The sequence below is a fragment of the Daphnia magna genome, linkage group LG4 (assembly GCF_020631705.1).
Source record: "Daphnia magna isolate NIES linkage group LG4, ASM2063170v1.1, whole genome shotgun sequence".
NCBI lineage: Eukaryota > Metazoa > Arthropoda > Branchiopoda > Diplostraca > Daphniidae > Daphnia > Daphnia magna.
In genome coordinates, this window is record NC_059185.1 from 10,269,196 (window position 1) to 10,288,717 (window position 19,522).

The window sequence follows — 19,522 nt, forward strand, 5'->3', positions numbered from 1 at the left end:
TGGGGGGAATCGTCTGTCATTGTGTCTAATTTCGGAAATAGCAGTGAGCCTCCAGCGGGTGTGTGATGAATGCACCAATCAGGAAACAGGTTTGAAAACTTAAACAGCCAATCACAACAGTGATAAGGGAAACGACGGAGCAGACAACACCAGAAAAAATGAAGCTTGAAAAAAACACTGACAATGGCCGTTGAATAACTCAGTTTCTCTCGATAGATGACTCTGATTCTAGTTTCCACCACTGTGCCCCGCCCCAAAACCGTCGAAATTTTAGACATACAGATATAGAGATATATTCCTCACAGCGTGAACCAACCAGGGTTCTATGACTCTGAAAGTGGCTTTAAAAGTGGTTTTTTTTTACATTTCAAGTGGCTTTATTTGCCCGATTTGCCAACTTTTTTTGGCTTTAGAGAAAATTATTTCGTGGCCACACTGCTATGACTCTGCTGCCGGGGGGAAATAGATTTTACTTCCGCTGTACCATGGACTACTCTAACTTAAAGACGGGATTCTTTCCCTATCTCGCCTTGTTAAAGGGTGTCGGGTGGCTATTTTCATGAAGAAAAAAAAAACATTTTTAAATGCAACTTTAAAAGACAATTGTAACCATCTAATTTTTTCTTCATAAAACGAATCATTTAAGAAGATATTGCGATTTTAATTTTGGTAGGAGGGAGAATTGGGCGGGCCGCCAGTGCCATCTACCAATAAAAAATCGCATGATCTTGCTGATTGACAACTGAACTTGAAATTGTAGAAAGAAAATAAGCAATGAGTTAGGATTTTTGGCTCCCAGATGGCACCGGCGGCCCGCCCAATTTCCCTTTTTTCTGACAGAAAATATTTAATATCTTTTTAAGGGTTAATTTTCCATATAGGGACATTTGGGAAGTCAATAATAATTTTTAAAAATTTTATTTAATAGAAAATTTAAAAAAATTACATGGGTTCCATAGGAAATGTCGAAGAATCCCGTCCTTAAGTTAGAGTAGTCCATGGCTGTACAGCAGCAGAAGTCAAGCTGTTCAGTCAACGGAAGCCCATTCTAATTGCAGTTATGGAACTAGACAACTACTTTGTTACTAATAGAGCAGTAAAACATCCTGCGTTGCGCGTTTTTCACAAATGCGAAAATCTCATTTGTGTCCAAGTTGGTCTGCTGCGGCTGCAGCGTCTTATGGAGAAACCATCTTCTTCACGTTAAAAATTAAGTTTTCATAACTATAATTTAGATTTCCCCCTTTTCTTCCTAGCAGTGGGTACCCTATTCATCTTTTCATTTCCCAATTTTTTTTTCTAGCTTCAGTTCTATCTACTTTATTTTTATTTTATTTTTGTTTGTAAGTTGCTCGTCTCTTTTAGCCGAAGAATTTCGTTTGCTGCCAGAAATTCGTCTGCTACGAGGGGATGAACAACAAACCATTCACTAACAATAGCTAAATTTCACTATGTGGAGAATTATCGTCTTTGGGACGACAAAGTGCTGTTAGCGTACAAACTTTATTTATTGTTCTTTACGAACAAAAATCTACAAAAAACGAAATCTCTCAGCATTGGATAAAAATCACACGGCATAATCAAAATTAAACGCTGATTTCGATTCAGCGATTGATTTTCTCGTTAAACCAGCCGTTTTTAAATGAAGGAATGCAAAGTGCTGTTGGCGCACTAACTTTATTTTATGTTTTATACGTTTAGTTCACAAAACTTTAGAGCCAATTGAAAAATCAACTTGATATCCGTGATTTTCATTCAATTCTGAATCGAAATCATGTATTTTAAGCAAAATCTAAAATTTGGCCAAAAATGAAAAAGTGGGAAGGGTTATAGCCTTCCCACTTTTGTGAAAATCTACAAAAAACGACATCTCTTAGAATTGGATAAAAATCACACGGCATAATCAAAATGAAACGCTGATTTCGATTCAGCGATTGGTTTTCTCGTTAAACCAGCCGTTTTTAAATGAAGGAATGCAAAGTGCCGTTGGCGCACTAACTTTATTTTATGTTTTATACGTTTAGTTCACAAAACTTTAGAGCCAATTGAAAAATCAACTTGATATCCGTGATTTTCATTCAATTCTGAATCGAAATCATGTATTTTAAGCAAAATCTAAAATTTGGCCAAGAATGAAAAAGTGGGAAGGGTATAGCCTTCCCACTTTTGTGAAAATCTACAAAAAACGACATCTCTTAGAATTGGATAAAAATCACACGGCATAATCAAAATTAAACGCAGATTTCGATTCAGCGATTGGTTTTCTCGTTAAAACAGCCGTTTTTAAATGAAGGAATGCAAAGTGCTGTTGGCGCACTAACTTTATTTTATGTTTTATACGTTTAGTTCACAAAACTTTAGAGCCAATTGAAAAATCAACTTGATATCCGTGATTTTCATTCAATTCTGAATCGAAATCATGTATTTTAAGCAAAATCTAAAATTTGGCCAAGAATGAAAAAGTGGGAAGGGTATAGCCTTCCCAAAATCTACAAAAAACGACATCTCTTAGAATTGGATAAAAATCACACGGCATAATCAAAATTAAACGCAGATTTCGATTCAGCGATTGGTTTTCTCGTTAAAACAGCCGTTTTTAAATGAAGGAATGCAAAGTGCTGTTGGCGCACTAACTTTATTTTATGTTTTATACGTTTAGTTCACAAAACTTTAGAGCCAATTGAAAAATCAACTTGATATCCGTGATTTTCATTCAATTCTGAATCGAAATCATGTATTTTAAGCAAAATCTAAAATTTGGCCAAAAATGAAAAAGTGGGAAGGCTACCACTTTTGTGAAAATCTACAAAAAACGACATCTCTTAGAATTGGATAAAAATCACACGGCATAATCAAAATTAAACGCAGATTTCGATTCAGCGATTGGTTTTCTCGTTAAAACAGCCGTTTTTAAATGAAGGAATGCAAAGTGCTGTTGGCGCACTAACTTTATTTTATGTTTTATACGTTTAGTTCACAAAACTTTAGAGCCAATTGAAAAATCAACTTGATATCCGTGATTTTCATTCAATTCTGAATCGAAATCATGTATTTTAAGCAAAATCTAAAATTTGGCCAAAAATGAAAAAGTGGGAAGGGTATAGCCTTCCCACTTTTGTGAAAATCTACAAAAAACGACATCTCTTAGAATTGGATAAAAATCACATGGCATAATCAAAATGAAACGCTGATTTCGATTCAGCGATTGGTTTTCTCGTTAAACCAGCCGTTTTTAAATGAAGGAATGCAAAGTGCTGTTGGCGCACTAACTTTATTTTATGTTTTATACGTTTAGTTCACAAAACTTTAGAGCCAATTGAAAAATCAACTTGATATCCGTGATTTTCATTCAATTCTGAATCGAAATCATGTATTTTAAGCAAAATCTAAAATTTGGCCAAAAATGAAAAAGTGGGAAGGGTATAGCCTTCCCACTTTTGTGAAAATCTACAAAAAACGACATCTCTTAGAATTGGATAAAAATCACACGGCATAATCAAAATTAAACGCTGATTTCGATTCAGCGATTGGTTTTCTCGTTAAACCAGCCGTTTTTAAATGAAGGAATGCAAAGTGCTGTTGGCGCACTAACTTTATTTTATGTTTTATACGTTTAGTTCACAAAACTTTAGAGCCAATTGAAAAATCAACTTGATATCCGTGATTTTCATTCAATTCTGAATCGAAATCATGTATTTTAAGCAAAATCTAAAATTTGGCCAAAAATGAAAAAGTGGGAAGGGTATAGCCTTCCCACTTTTGTGAAAATCTACAAAAAACGACATCTCTTAGAATTGGATAAAAATCACACGGCATAATCAAAATTAAACGCTGATTTCGATTCAGCGATTGGTTTTCTCGTTAAAACAGCCGTTTTTAAATGAAGGAATGCAAAGTGCTGTTGGCGCACTAACTTTATTTTATGTTTTATACGTTTAGTTCACAAAACTTTAGAGCCAATTGAAAAATCAACTTGATATCCGTGATTTTCATTCAATTCTGAATCGAAATCATGTATTTTAAGCAAAATCTAAAATTTGGCCAAAAATGAAAAAGTGGGAAGGGTATAGCCTTCCCACTTTTGTGAAAATCTACAAAAAACGACATCTCTTAGAATTGGATAAAAATCACACGGCATAATCAAAATTAAACGCTGATTTCGATTCAGCGATTGGTTTTCTCGTTAAACCAGCCGTTTTTAAATGAAGGAATGCAAAGTGCTGTTGGCGCACTAACTTTATTTTATGTTTTATACGTTTAGTTCACAAAACTTTAGAGCCAATTGAAAAATCAACTTGATATCCGTGATTTTCATTCAATTCTGAATCGAAATCATGTATTTTAAGCAAAATCTAAAATTTGGCCAAAAATGAAAAAGTGGGAAGGGTATAGCCTTCCCACTTTTGTGAAAATCTACAAAAAACGACATCTCTTAGAATTGGATAAAAATCACACGGCATAATCAAAATTAAACGCAGATTTCGAATCAGCGATTGGTTTTCTCGTTGAAACAGCCGTTTTTAAATGAAGGAATGCAAAGTGCTGTTGGCGCACTAACTTTATTTTATGTTTTATACGTTTAGTTCACAAAACTTTAGAGCCAATTGAAAAATCAACTTGATATCCGTGATTTTCATTCAATTCTGAATCGAAATCATGTATTTTAAGCAAAATCTAAAATTTGGCCAAAAATGAAAAAGTGGGAAGGGTATAGCCTTCCCACTTTTGTGAAAATCTACAAAAAACGACATCTCTTAGAATTGGATAAAAATCACACGGCATAATCAAAATTAAACGCTGATTTCGATTCAGCGATTGGTTTTCTCGTTAAACCAGCCGTTTTTAAATGAAGGAATGCAAAGTGCTGTTGGCGCACTAACTTTATTTTATGTTTTATACGTTTAGTTCACAAAACTTTAGAGCCAATTGAAAAATCAACTTGATATCCGTGATTTTCATTCAATTCTGAATCGAAATCATGTATTTTAAGCAAAATCTAAAATTTGGCCAAAAATGAAAAAGTGGGAAGGGTATAGCCTTCCCACTTTTGTGAAAATCTACAAAAAACGACATCTCTTAGAATTGGATAAAAATCACACGGCATAATCAAAATTAAACGCTGATTTCGATTCAGCGATTGGTTTTCTCGTTAAAACAGCCGTTTTTAAATGAAGGAATGCAAAGTGCTGTTGGCGCACTAACTTTATTTTATGTTTTATACGTTTAGTTCACAAAACTTTAGAGCCAATTGAAAAATCAACTTGATATCCGTGATTTTCATTCAATTCTGAATCGAAATCATGTATTTTAAGCAAAATCTAAAATTTGGCCAAAAATGAAAAAGTGGGAAGGGTATAGCCTTCCCACTTTTGTGAAAATCTACAAAAAACGACATCTCTTAGAATTGGATAAAAATCACACGGCATAATCAAAATTAAACGCTGATTTCGATTCAGCGATTGGTTTTCTCGTTAAAACAGCCGTTTTTAAATGAAGGAATGCAAAGTGCTGTTGGCGCACTAACTTTATTTTATGTTTTATACGTTTAGTTCACAAAACTTTAGAGCCAATTGAAAAATCAACTTGATATCCGTGATTTTCATTCAATTCTGAATCGAAATCATGTATTTTAAGCAAAATCTAAAATTTGGCCAAAAATGAAAAAGTGGGAAGGGTATAGCCTTCCCACTTTTGTGAAAATCTACAAAAAACGACATCTCTTAGAATTGGATAAAAATCACACGGCATAATCAAAATTAAACGCTGATTTCGATTCAGCGATTGGTTTTCTCGTTAAAACAGCCGTTTTTAAATGAAGGAATGCAAAGTGCTGTTGGCGCACTAACTTTATTTTATGTTTTATACGTTTAGTTCACAAAACTTTAGAGCCAATTGAAAAATCAACTTGATATCCGTGATTTTCATTCAATTCTGAATCGAAATCATGTATTTTAAGCAAAATCTAAAATTTGGCCAAAAATGAAAAAGTGGGAAGGGTATAGCCTTCCCACTTTTGTGAAAATCTACAAAAAACGACATCTCTTAGAATTGGATAAAAATCACACGGCATAATCAAAATTAAACGCTGATTTCGATTCAGCGATTGGTTTTCTCGTTAAAACAGCCGTTTTTAAATGAAGGAATGCAAAGTGCTGTTGGCGCACTAACTTTATTTTATGTTTTATACGTTTAGTTCACAAAACTTTAGAGCCAATTGAAAAATCAACTTGATATCCGTGATTTTCATTCAATTCTGAATCGAAATCATGTATTTTAAGCAAAATCTAAAATTTGGCCAAAAATGAAAAAGTGGGAAGGGTATAGCCTTCCCACTTTTGTGAAAATCTACAAAAAACGACATCTCTTAGAATTGGATAAAAATCACACGGCATAATCAAAATTAAACGCTGATTTCGATTCAGCGATTGGTTTTCTCGTTAAAACAGCCGTTTTTAAATGAAGGAATGCAAAGTGCTGTTGGCGCACTAACTTTATTTTATGTTTTATACGTTTAGTTCACAAAACTTTAGAGCCAATTGAAAAATCAACTTGATATCCGTGATTTTCATTCAATTCTGAATCGAAATCATGTATTTTAAGCAAAATCTAAAATTTGGCCAAAAATGAAAAAGTGGGAAGGGTATAGCCTTCCCACTTTTGTGAAAATCTACAAAAAACGACATCTCTTAGAATTGGATAAAAATCACACGGCATAATCAAAATTAAACGCTGATTTCGATTCAGCGATTGGTTTTCTCGTTAAAACAGCCGTTTTTAAATGAAGGAATGCAAAGTGCTGTTGGCGCACTAACTTTATTTTATGTTTTATACGTTTAGTTCACAAAACTTTAGAGCCAATTGAAAAATCAACTTGATATCCGTGATTTTCATTCAATTCTGAATCGAAATCATGTATTTTAAGCAAAATCTAAAATTTGGCCAAAAATGAAAAAGTGGGAAGGGTATAGCCTTCCCACTTTTGTGAAAATCTACAAAAAACGACATCTCTTAGAATTGGATAAAAATCACACGGCATAATCAAAATTAAACGCTGATTTCGATTCAGCGATTGGTTTTCTCGTTAAAACAGCCGTTTTTAAATGAAGGAATGCAAAGTGCTGTTGGCGCACTAACTTTATTTTATGTTTTATACGTTTAGTTCACAAAACTTTAGAGCCAATTGAAAAATCAACTTGATATCCGTGATTTTCATTCAATTCTGAATCGAAATCATGTATTTTAAGCAAAATCTAAAATTTGGCCAAAAATGAAAAAGTGGGAAGGGTATAGCCTTCCCACTTTTGTGAAAATCTACAAAAAACGACATCTCTTAGAATTGGATAAAAATCACACGGCATAATCAAAATTAAACGCTGATTTCGATTCAGCGATTGGTTTTCTCGTTAAACCAGCCGTTTTTAAATGAAGGAATGCAAAGTGCTGTTGGCGCACTAACTTTATTTTATGTTTTATACGTTTAGTTCACAAAACTTTAGAGCCAATGGAAAAATCAACTTGATATCCGTGATTTTCATTCAATTCTGAATCGAAATCATGTATTTTAAGCAAAATCTAAAATTTGGCCAAAAATGAAAAAGTGGGAAGGGTATAGCCTTCCCACTTTTGTGAAAATCTACAAAAAACGACATCTCTTAGAATTGGATAAAAATCACACGGCATAATCAAAATTAAACGCTGATTTCGATTCAGCGATTGGTTTTCTCGTTAAACCAGCCGTTTTTAAATGAAGGAATGCAAAGTGCTGTTGGCGCACTAACTTTATTTTATGTTTTATACGTTTAGTTCACAAAACTTTAGAGCCAATTGAAAAATCAACTTGATATCCGTGATTTTCATTCAATTCTGAATCGAAATCATGTATTTTAAGCAAAATCTAAAATTTGGCCAAAAATGAAAAAGTGGGAAGGGTATAGCCTTCCCACTTTTGTGAAAATCTACAAAAAACGACATCTCTTAGAATTGGATAAAAATCACACGGCATAATCAAAATTAAACGCTGATTTCGATTCAGCGATTGGTTTTCTCGTTAAACCAGCCGTTTTTAAATGAAGGAATGCAAAGTGCTGTTGGCGCACTAACTTTATTTTATGTTTTATACGTTTAGTTCACAAAACTTTAGAGCCAATTGAAAAATCAACTTGATATCCGTGATTTTCATTCAATTCTGAATCGAAATCATGTATTTTAAGCAAAATCTAAAATTTGGCCAAAAATGAAAAAGTGGGAAGGGTATAGCCTTCCCACTTTTGTGAAAATCTACAAAAAACGACATCTCTTAGAATTGGATAAAAATCACACGGCATAATCAAAATTAAACGCTGATTTCGATTCAGCGATTGGTTTTCTCGTTAAACCAGCCGTTTTTAAATGAAGGAATGCAAAGTGCTGTTGGCGCACTAACTTTATTTTATGTTTTATACGTTTAGTTCACAAAACTTTAGAGCCAATTGAAAAATCAACTTGATATCCGTGATTTTCATTCAATTCTGAATCGAAATCATGTATTTTAAGCAAAATCTAAAATTTGGCCAAAAATGAAAAAGTGGGAAGGGTATAGCCTTCCCACTTTTGTGAAAATCTACAAAAAACGACATCTCTTAGAATTGGATAAAAATCACACGGCATAATCAAAATTAAACGCAGATTTCGATTCAGCGATTGGTTTTCTCGTTAAACCAGCCGTTTTTAAATGAAGGAATGCAAAGTGCTGTTGGCGCACTAACTTTATTTTATGTTTTATACGTTTAGTTCACAAAACTTTAGAGCCAATTGAAAAATCAACTTGATATCCGTGATTTTCATTCAATTCTGAATCGAAATCATGTATTTTAAGCAAAATCTAAAATTTGGCCAAAAATGAAAAAGTGGGAAGGGTATAGCCTTCCCACTTTTGTGAAAATCTACAAAAAACGACATCTCTTAGAATTGGATAAAAATCACACGGCATAATCAAAATTAAACGCTGATTTCGATTCAGCGATTGGTTTTCTCGTTAAAACAGCCGTTTTTAAATGAAGGAATGCAAAGTGCTGTTGGCGCACTAACTTTATTTTATGTTTTATACGTTTAGTTCACAAAACTTTAGAGCCAATTGAAAAATCAACTTGATATCCGTGATTTTCATTCAATTCTGAATCGAAATCATGTATTTTAAGCAAAATCTAAAATTTGGCCAAAAATGAAAAAGTGGGAAGGGTATAGCCTTCCCACTTTAAAATCTACAAAAAACGACATCTCTTAGAATTGGATAAAAATCACACGGCATAATCAAAATTAAACGCAGATTTCGATTCAGCGATTGGTTTTCTCGTTAAAACAGCCGTTTTTAAATGAAGGAATGCAAAGTGCTGTTGGCGCACTAACTTTATTTTATGTTTTATACGTTTAGTTCACAAAACTTTAGAGCCAATTGAAAAATCAACTTGATATCCGTGATTTTCATTCAATTCTGAATCGAAATCATGTATTTTAAGCAAAATCTAAAATTTGGCCAAAAATGAAAAAGTGGGAAGGGTATAGCCTTCCCACTTTTGTGAAAATCTACAAAAAACGACATCTCTTAGAATTGGATAAAAATCACACGGCATAATCAAAATTAAACGCAGATTTCGATTCAGCGATTGGTTTTCTCGTTAAACCAGCCGTTTTTAAATGAAGGAATGCAAAGTGCTGTTGGCGCACTAACTTTATTTTATGTTTTATACGTTTAGTTCACAAAACTTTAGAGCCAATTGAAAAATCAACTTGATATCCGTGATTTTCATTCAATTCTGAATCGAAATCATGTATTTTAAGCAAAATCTAAAATTTGGCCAAAAATGAAAAAGTGGGAAGGGTATAGCCTTCCCACTTTTGTGAAAATCTACAAAAAACGACATCTCTTAGAATTGGATAAAAATCACACGGCATAATCAAAATTAAACGCTGATTTCGATTCAGCGATTGGTTTTCTCGTTAAACCAGCCGTTTTTAAATGAAGGAATGCAAAGTGCTGTTGGCGCACTAACTTTATTTTATGTTTTATACGTTTAGTTCACAAAACTTTAGAGCCAATTGAAAAATCAACTTGATATCCGTGATTTTCATTCAATTCTGAATCGAAATCATGTATTTTAAGCAAAATCTAAAATTTGGCCAAAAATGAAAAAGTGGGAAGGGTATAGCCTTCCCACTTTTGTGAAAATCTACAAAAAACGACATCTCTTAGAATTGGATAAAAATCACACGGCATAATCAAAATTAAACGCTGATTTCGATTCAGCGATTGGTTTTCTCGTTAAAACAGCCGTTTTTAAATGAAGGAATGCAAAGTGCTGTTGGCGCACTAACTTTATTTTATGTTTTATACGTTTAGTTCACAAAACTTTAGAGCCAATTGAAAAATCAACTTGATATCCGTGATTTTCATTCAATTCTGAATCGAAATCATGTATTTTAAGCAAAATCTAAAATTTGGCCAAAAATGAAAAAGTGGGAAGGGTATAGCCTTCCCACTTTGAAAATCTACAAAAAACGACATCTCTTAGAATTGGATAAAAATCACACGGCATAATCAAAATTAAACGCTGATTTCGATTCAGCGATTGGTTTTCTCGTTAAAACAGCCGTTTTTAAATGAAGGAATGCAAAGTGCTGTTGGCGCACTAACTTTATTTTATGTTTTATACGTTTAGTTCACAAAACTTTAGAGCCAATTGAAAAATCAACTTGATATCCGTGATTTTCATTCAATTCTGAATCGAAATCATGTATTTTAAGCAAAATCTAAAATTTGGCCAAAAATGAAAAAGTGGGAAGGGTATAGCCTTCCCACTTTTGTGAAAATCTACAAAAAACGACATCTCTTAGAATTGGATAAAAATCACACGGCATAATCAAAATTAAACGCTGATTTCGATTCAGCGATTGGTTTTCTCGTTAAAACAGCCGTTTTTAAATGAAGGAATGCAAAGTGCTGTTGGCGCACTAACTTTATTTTATGTTTTATACGTTTAGTTCACAAAACTTTAGAGCCAATTGAAAAATCAACTTGATATCCGTGATTTTCATTCAATTCTGAATCGAAATCATGTATTTTAAGCAAAATCTAAAATTTGGCCAAAAATGAAAAAGGGGAAGGGTATAGCCTTCCCACTTTTGTGAAAATCTACAAAAAACGACATCTCTTAGAATTGGATAAAAATCACACGGCATAATCAAAATTAAACGCTGATTTCGATTCAGCGATTGGTTTTCTCGTTAAAACAGCCGTTTTTAAATGAAGGAATGCAAAGTGCTGTTGGCGCACTAACTTTATTTTATGTTTTATACGTTTAGTTCACAAAACTTTAGAGCCAATTGAAAAATCAACTTGATATCCGTGATTTTCATTCAATTCTGAATCGAAATCATGTATTTTAAGCAAAATCTAAAATTTGGCCAAAAATGAAAAAGTGGGAAGGGTATAGCCTTCCCACTTTTGTGAAAATCTACAAAAAACGACATCTCTTAGAATTGGATAAAAATCACACGGCATAATCAAAATTAAACGCTGATTTCGATTCAGCGATTGGTTTTCTCGTTAAAACAGCCGTTTTTAAATGAAGGAATGCAAAGTGCTGTTGGCGCACTAACTTTATTTTATGTTTTATACGTTTAGTTCACAAAACTTTAGAGCCAATTGAAAAATCAACTTGATATCCGTGATTTTCATTCAATTCTGAATCGAAATCATGTATTTTAAGCAAAATCTAAAATTTGGCCAAAAATGAAAAAGTGGGAAGGGTATAGCCTTCCCACTTTTGTGAAAATCTACAAAAAACGACATCTCTTAGAATTGGATAAAAATCACACGGCATAATCAAAATTAAACGCTGATTTCGATTCAGCGATTGGTTTTCTCGTTAAAACAGCCGTTTTTAAATGAAGGAATGCAAAGTGCTGTTGGCGCACTAACTTTATTTTATGTTTTATACGTTTAGTTCACAAAACTTTAGAGCCAATTGAAAAATCAACTTGATATCCGTGATTTTCATTCAATTCTGAATCGAAATCATGTATTTTAAGCAAAATCTAAAATTTGGCCAAAAATGAAAAAGTGGGAAGGGTATAGCCTTCCCACTTTTGTGAAAATCTACAAAAAACGACATCTCTTAGAATTGGATAAAAATCACACGGCATAATCAAAATTAAACGCTGATTTCGATTCAGCGATTGGTTTTCTCGTTAAAACAGCCGTTTTTAAATGAAGGAATGCAAAGTGCTGTTGGCGCACTAACTTTATTTTATGTTTTATACGTTTAGTTCACAAAACTTTAGAGCCAATTGAAAAATCAACTTGATATCCGTGATTTTCATTCAATTCTGAATCGAAATCATGTATTTTAAGCAAAATCTAAAATTTGGCCAAAAATGAAAAAGTGGGAAGGGTATAGCCTTCCCACTTTTGTGAAAATCTACAAAAAACGACATCTCTTAGAATTGGATAAAAATCACACGGCATAATCAAAATTAAACGCTGATTTCGATTCAGCGATTGGTTTTCTCGTTAAAACAGCCGTTTTTAAATGAAGGAATGCAAAGTGCTGTTGGCGCACTAACTTTATTTTATGTTTTATACGTTTAGTTCACAAAACTTTAGAGCCAATTGAAAAATCAACTTGATATCCGTGATTTTCATTCAATTCTGAATCGAAATCATGTATTTTAAGCAAAATCTAAAATTTGGCCAAAAATGAAAAAGTGGGAAGGGTATAGCCTTCCCACTTTTGTGAAAATCTACAAAAAACGACATCTCTTAGAATTGGATAAAAATCACACGGCATAATCAAAATTAAACGCTGATTTCGATTCAGCGATTGGTTTTCTCGTTAAAACCAGCCGTTTTTAAATGAAGGAATGCAAAGTGCTGTTGGCGCACTAACTTTATTTTATGTTTTATACGTTTAGTTCACAAAACTTTAGAGCCAATTGAAAAATCAACTTGATATCCGTGATTTTCATTCAATTCTGAATCGAAATCATGTATTTTAAGCAAAATCTAAAATTTGGCCAAAAATGAAAAAGTGGGAAGGGTATAGCCTTCCCACTTTTGTGAAAATCTACAAAAAACGACATCTCTTAGAATTGGATAAAAATCACACGGCATAATCAAAATTAAACGCTGATTTCGATTCAGCGATTGGTTTTCTCGTTAAAACAGCCGTTTTTAAATGAAGGAATGCAAAGTGCTGTTGGCGCACTAACTTTATTTTATGTTTTATACGTTTAGTTCACAAAACTTTAGAGCCAATTGAAAAATCAACTTGATATCCGTGATTTTCATTCAATTCTGAATCGAAATCATGTATTTTAAGCAAAATCTAAAATTTGGCCAAAAATGAAAAAGTGGGAAGGGTATAGCCTTCCCACTTTTGTGAAAATCTACAAAAAACGACATCTCTTAGAATTGGATAAAAATCACACGGCATAATCAAAATTAAACGCTGATTTCGATTCAGCGATTGGTTTTCTCGTTAAAACAGCCGTTTTTAAATGAAGGAATGCAAAGTGCTGTTGGCGCACTAACTTTATTTTATGTTTTATACGTTTAGTTCACAAAACTTTAGAGCCAATTGAAAAATCAACTTGATATCCGTGATTTTCATTCAATTCTGAATCGAAATCATGTATTTTAAGCAAAATCTAAAATTTGGCCAAAAATGAAAAAGTGGGAAGGGTATTGCCTTCCACTTTTGTGAAAATCTACAAAAAACGACATCTCTTAGAATTGGATAAAAATCACACGGCATAATCAAAATTAAACGCTGATTTCGATTCAGCGATTGGTTTTCTCGTTAAAACAGCCGTTTTTAAATGAAGGAATGCAAAGTGCTGTTGGCGCACTAACTTTATTTTATGTTTTATACGTTTAGTTCACAAAACTTTAGAGCCAATTGAAAAATCAACTTGATATCCGTGATTTTCATTCAATTCTGAATCGAAATCATGTATTTTAAGCAAAATCTAAAATTTGGCCAAAAATGAAAAAGTGGGAAGGGTATAGCCTTCCCACTTTTGTGAAAATCTACAAAAAACGACATCTCTTAGAATTGGATAAAAATCACACGGCATAATCAAAATTAAACGCTGATTTCGATTCAGCGATTGGTTTTCTCGTTAAACCAGCCGTTTTTAAATGAAGGAATGCAAAGTGCTGTTGGCGCACTAACTTTATTTTATGTTTTATACGTTTAGTTCACAAAACTTTAGAGCCAATTGAAAAATCAACTTGATATCCGTGATTTTCATTCAATTCTGAATCGAAATCATGTATTTTAAGCAAAATCTAAAATTTGGCCAAAAATGAAAAAGTGGGAAGGGTATAGCCTTCCCACTTTTGTGAAAATCTACAAAAAACGACATCTCTTAGAATTGGATAAAAATCACACGGCATAATCAAAATTAAACGCTGATTTCGATTCAGCGATTGGTTTTCTCGTTAAACCAGCCGTTTTTAAATGAAGGAATGCAAAGTGCTGTTGGCGCACTAACTTTATTTTATGTTTTATACGTTTAGTTCACAAAACTTTAGAGCCAATTGAAAAATCAACTTGATATCCGTGATTTTCATTCAATTCTGAATCGAAATCATGTATTTTAAGCAAAATCTAAAATTTGGCCAAAAATGAAAAAGTGGGAAGGGTATAGCCTTCCCACTTTTGTGAAAATCTACAAAAAACGACATCTCTTAGAATTGGATAAAAATCACACGGCATAATCAAAATTAAACGCTGATTTCGATTCAGCGATTGGTTTTCTCGTTAAACCAGCCGTTTTTAAATGAAGGAATGCAAAGTGCTGTTGGCGCACTAACTTTATTTTATGTTTTATACGTTTAGTTCACAAAACTTTAGAGCCAATTGAAAAATCAACTTGATATCCGTGATTTTCATTCAATTCTGAATCGAAATCATGTATTTTAAGCAAAATCTAAAATTTGGCCAAAAATGAAAAAGTGGGAAGGGTATAGCCTTCCCACTTTTGTGAAAATCTACAAAAAACGACATCTCTTAGAATTGGATAAAAATCACACGGCATAATCAAAATTAAACGCTGATTTCGATTCAGCGATTGGTTTTCTCGTTAAAACAGCCGTTTTTAAATGAAGGAATGCAAAGTGCTGTTGGCGCACTAACTTTATTTTATGTTTTATACGTTTAGTTCACAAAACTTTAGAGCCAATTGAAAAATCAACTTGATATCCGTGATTTTCATTCAATTCTGAATCGAAATCATGTATTTTAAGCAAAATCTAAAATTTGGCCAAAAATGAAAAAGTGGGAAGGGTATAGCCTTCCCACTTTTGTGAAAATCTACAAAAAACGACATCTCTTAGAATTGGATAAAAATCACACGGCATAATCAAAATTAAACGCTGATTTCGATTCAGCGATTGGTTTTCTCGTTAAAACAGCCGTTTTTAAATGAAGGAATGCAAAGTGCTGTTGGCGCACTAACTTTATTTTATGTTTTATACGTTTAGTTCACAAAACTTTAGAGCCAATTGAAAAATCAACTTGATATCCGTGATTTTCATTCAATTCTGAATCGAAATCATGTATTTTAAGCAAAATCTAAAATTTGGCCAAAAATGAAAAGGAGAGGGATGAAGCCTTCCCACTTTTGTGAAAATCTACAAAAAACGACATCTCTTAGAATTGGATAAAAATCACACGGCATAATCAAAATTAAACGCTGATTTCGATTCAGCGATTGGTTTTCTCGTTAAACCAGCCGTTTTTAAATGAAGGAATGCAAAGTGCTGTTGGCGCACTAACTTTATTTTATGTTTTATACGTTTAGTTCACAAAACTTTAGAGCCAATTGAAAAATCAACTTGATATCCGTGATTTTCATTCAATTCTGAATCGAAATCATGTATTTTAAGCAAAATCTAAAATTTGGCCAAAAATGAAAAAGTGGGAAGGGTATAGCCTTCCCACTTTTGTGAAAATCTACAAAAAACGACATCTCTTAGAATTGGATAAAAATCACACGGCATAATCAAAATTAAACGCTGATTTCGATTCAGCGATTGGTTTTCTCGTTAAACCAGCCGTTTTTAAATGAAGGAATGCAAAGTGCTGTTGGCACACTAACTTTATTTTATGTTTTATACGTTTAGTTCACAAAACTTTAGAGCCAATTGAAAAATCAACTTGATATCCGTGATTTTCATTCAATTCTGAATCGAAATCATGTATTTTAAGCAAAATCTAAAATTTGGCCAAAAATGAAAAAGTGGGAAGGGTATAGCCTTCCCACTTTTGTGAAAATCTACAAAAAACGACATCTCTTAGAATTGGATAAAAATCACACGGCATAATCAAAATTAAACGCTGATTTCGATTCAGCGATTGGTTTTCTCGTTAAACCAGCCGTTTTTAAATGAAGGAATGCAAAGTGCTGTTGGCGCACTAACTTTATTTTATGTTTTATACGTTTAGTTCACAAAACTTTAGAGCCAATTGAAAAATCAACTTGATATCCGTGATTTTCATTCAATTCTGAATCGAAATCATGTATTTTAAGCAAAATCTAAAATTTGGCCAAAAATGAAAAAGTGGGAAGGGTATAGCCTTCCCACTTTTGTGAAAATCTACAAAAAACGACATCTCTTAGAATTGGATAAAAATCACACGGCATAATCAAAATTAAACGCTGATTTCGATTCAGCGATTGGTTTTCTCGTTAAACCAGCCGTTTTTAAATGAAGGAATGCAAAGTGCTGTTGGCGCACTAACTTTATTTTATGTTTTATACGTTTAGTTCACAAAACTTTAGAGCCATTTGACATAAAATCAACTTGATATCCGTGATTTTCATTCAATTCTGAATCGAAATCATGTATTTTAAGCAAAATCTAAAATTTGGCCAAAAATGAAAAAGTGGGAAGGGTATAGCCTTCCCACTTTTGTGAAAATCTACAAAAAACGACATCTCTTAGAATTGGATAAAAATCACACGGCATAATCAAAATTAAACGCTGATTTCGATTCAGCGATTGGTTTTCTCGTTAAACCAGCCGTTTTTAAATGAAGGAATGCAAAGTGCTGTTGGCGCACTAACTTTATTTTATGTTTTATACGTTTAGTTCACAAAACTTTAGAGCCAATTGAAAAATCAACTTGATATCCGTGATTTTCATTCAATTCTGAATCGAAATCATGTATTTTAAGCAAAATCTAAAATTTGGCCAAAAATGAAAAAGTGGGAAGGGTATAGCCTTCCCACTTTTGTGAAAATCTACAAAAAACGACATCTCTTAGAATTGGATAAAAATCACACGGCATAATCAAAATTAAACGCAGATTTCGATTCAGCGATTGGTTTTCTCGTTAAAACAGCCGTTTTTAAATGAAGGAATGCAAAGTGCTGTTGGCGCACTAACTTTATTTTATGTTTTATACGTTTAGTTCACAAAACTTTAGAGCCAATTGAAAAATCAACTTGATATCCGTGATTTTCATTCAATTCTGAATCGAAATCATGTATTTTAAGCAAAATCTAAAATTTGGCCAAAAATGAAAAAGTGGGAAGGGTATAGCCTTCCCACTTTTGTGAAAATCTACAAAAAACGACATCTCTTATAATTGGATAAAAATCACACGGCATAATCAAAATTAAACGCTGATTTCGATTCAGCGATTGGTTTTCTCGTTATAACAGCCGTTTTTAAATGAAGGAATGCAAAGTGCTGTTGGTGCACTAACTTTATTTTATGTTTTATACGTTTAGTTCACAGAACTTTAGAGCCAATTGAAAAATCAACTTGATATCCGTGATTTTCATTCAATTCTGAATCGAAATCATGTATTTTAAGCAAAATCTAAAATTTGGCCAAAAATGAAAAAGTGGGAAGGGGCCTTCCCACTTTTGTGAAAATCTACAAAAAACGACATCTCTTAGAATTGGATAAAAATCACACGGCATAATCAAAATTAAACGCTGATTTCGATTCAGCGATTTGTTTTCTCGTTAAACCAGCCGTTTTTAAATGAAGGAATGCAAAGTGCTGTTGGCGCACTAACTTTATTTTATGTTTTATACGTTTAGTTCACAAAACTTAAGAGCCAATTGAAAAATCAACTTGATATCCGTGATTTTCATTCAATTCTGAATCGAAATCATGTATTTTAAGCAAAATCTAAAATTTGGCCAAAAATGAAAAAGTGGGAAGGGTATACCCCCCCCCTTTGTGAAAATCTACAAAAAACGACATCTCTTAGAATTGGATAAAAATCACACGGCATAATCAAAATAAACCGCTGATTTCGATTCAGCGATTGGTTTTCTCGTTAAAACAGCCGTTTTTAAATGAAGGAATGCAAAGTGCTGTTGGCGCACTAACTTTATTTTATGTTTTATACGTTTAGTTCACAAAACTTTAGAGCCAATTGAAAAATCAACTTGATATCCGTGATTTTCATTCAATTTTGAATCGAAATCATGTATTTTAAGCAAAATCTAAAATTTGGCCAAAAATGAAAAAGTGGGAAGGGTATAGCCTTCCCACTTTTGTGAAAATCTACAAAAAAACGACATCTCTTAGAATTGGATAAAAATCACACGGCACAATCAAAATTAAACGCTGATTTCGATTCAGCGATTGGTTTTCTCGTTAAAACAGCCGTTTTTAAATGAAGGAATGCAAAGTGCTGTTGGCGCACTAACTTTATTTTATGTTTTATACGTTTAGTTCACAAAACTTTAGAGCCAATTGAAAAATCAACTTGATATCCGTGATTTTCATTCAATTCTGAATCGAAATCATGTATTTTAAGCAAAATCTAAAATTTGGCCAAAAATGAAAAAGTGGGAAGGGTAAAGCCTTCCCACTTTTGTGAAAATCTACAAAAAACGACATCTCTTAGAATTGGATAAAAATCACACGGCATAATCAAAATTAAACGCTGATTTCGATTCAGCGATTGGTTTTCTCGTTAAACCAGCCGTTTTTAAATGAAGGAATGCAAAGTGCTGTTGGCACACTAACTTTATTTTATGTTTTATACGTTTAGTTCACAAAACTTTAGAGCCAATTGAAAAATCAACTTGATATCCGTGATTTTCATTCAATTCTGAATCGAAATCATGTATTTTAAGCAAAATCTAAAATTTGGCCAAAAATGAAAAAGTGGGAAGGGTATAGCCTTCCCACTTTAAAATCTACAAAAAACGACATCTCTTAGAATTGGATAAAAATCACACGGCATAATCAAAATTAAACGCTGATTTCGATTCAGCGATTGGTTTTCTCGTTAAACCAGCCGTTTTTAAATGAAGGAATGCAAAGTGCTGTTGGCACACTAACTTTATTTTATGTTTTATACGTTTAGTTCACAAAACTTTAGAGCCAATTGAAAAATCAACTTGATATCCGTGATTTTCATTCAATTCTGAATCGAAATCATGTATTTTAAGCAAAATCTAAAATTTGGCCAAAAATGAAAAAGTGGGAAGGGTATAGCCTTCCCACTTT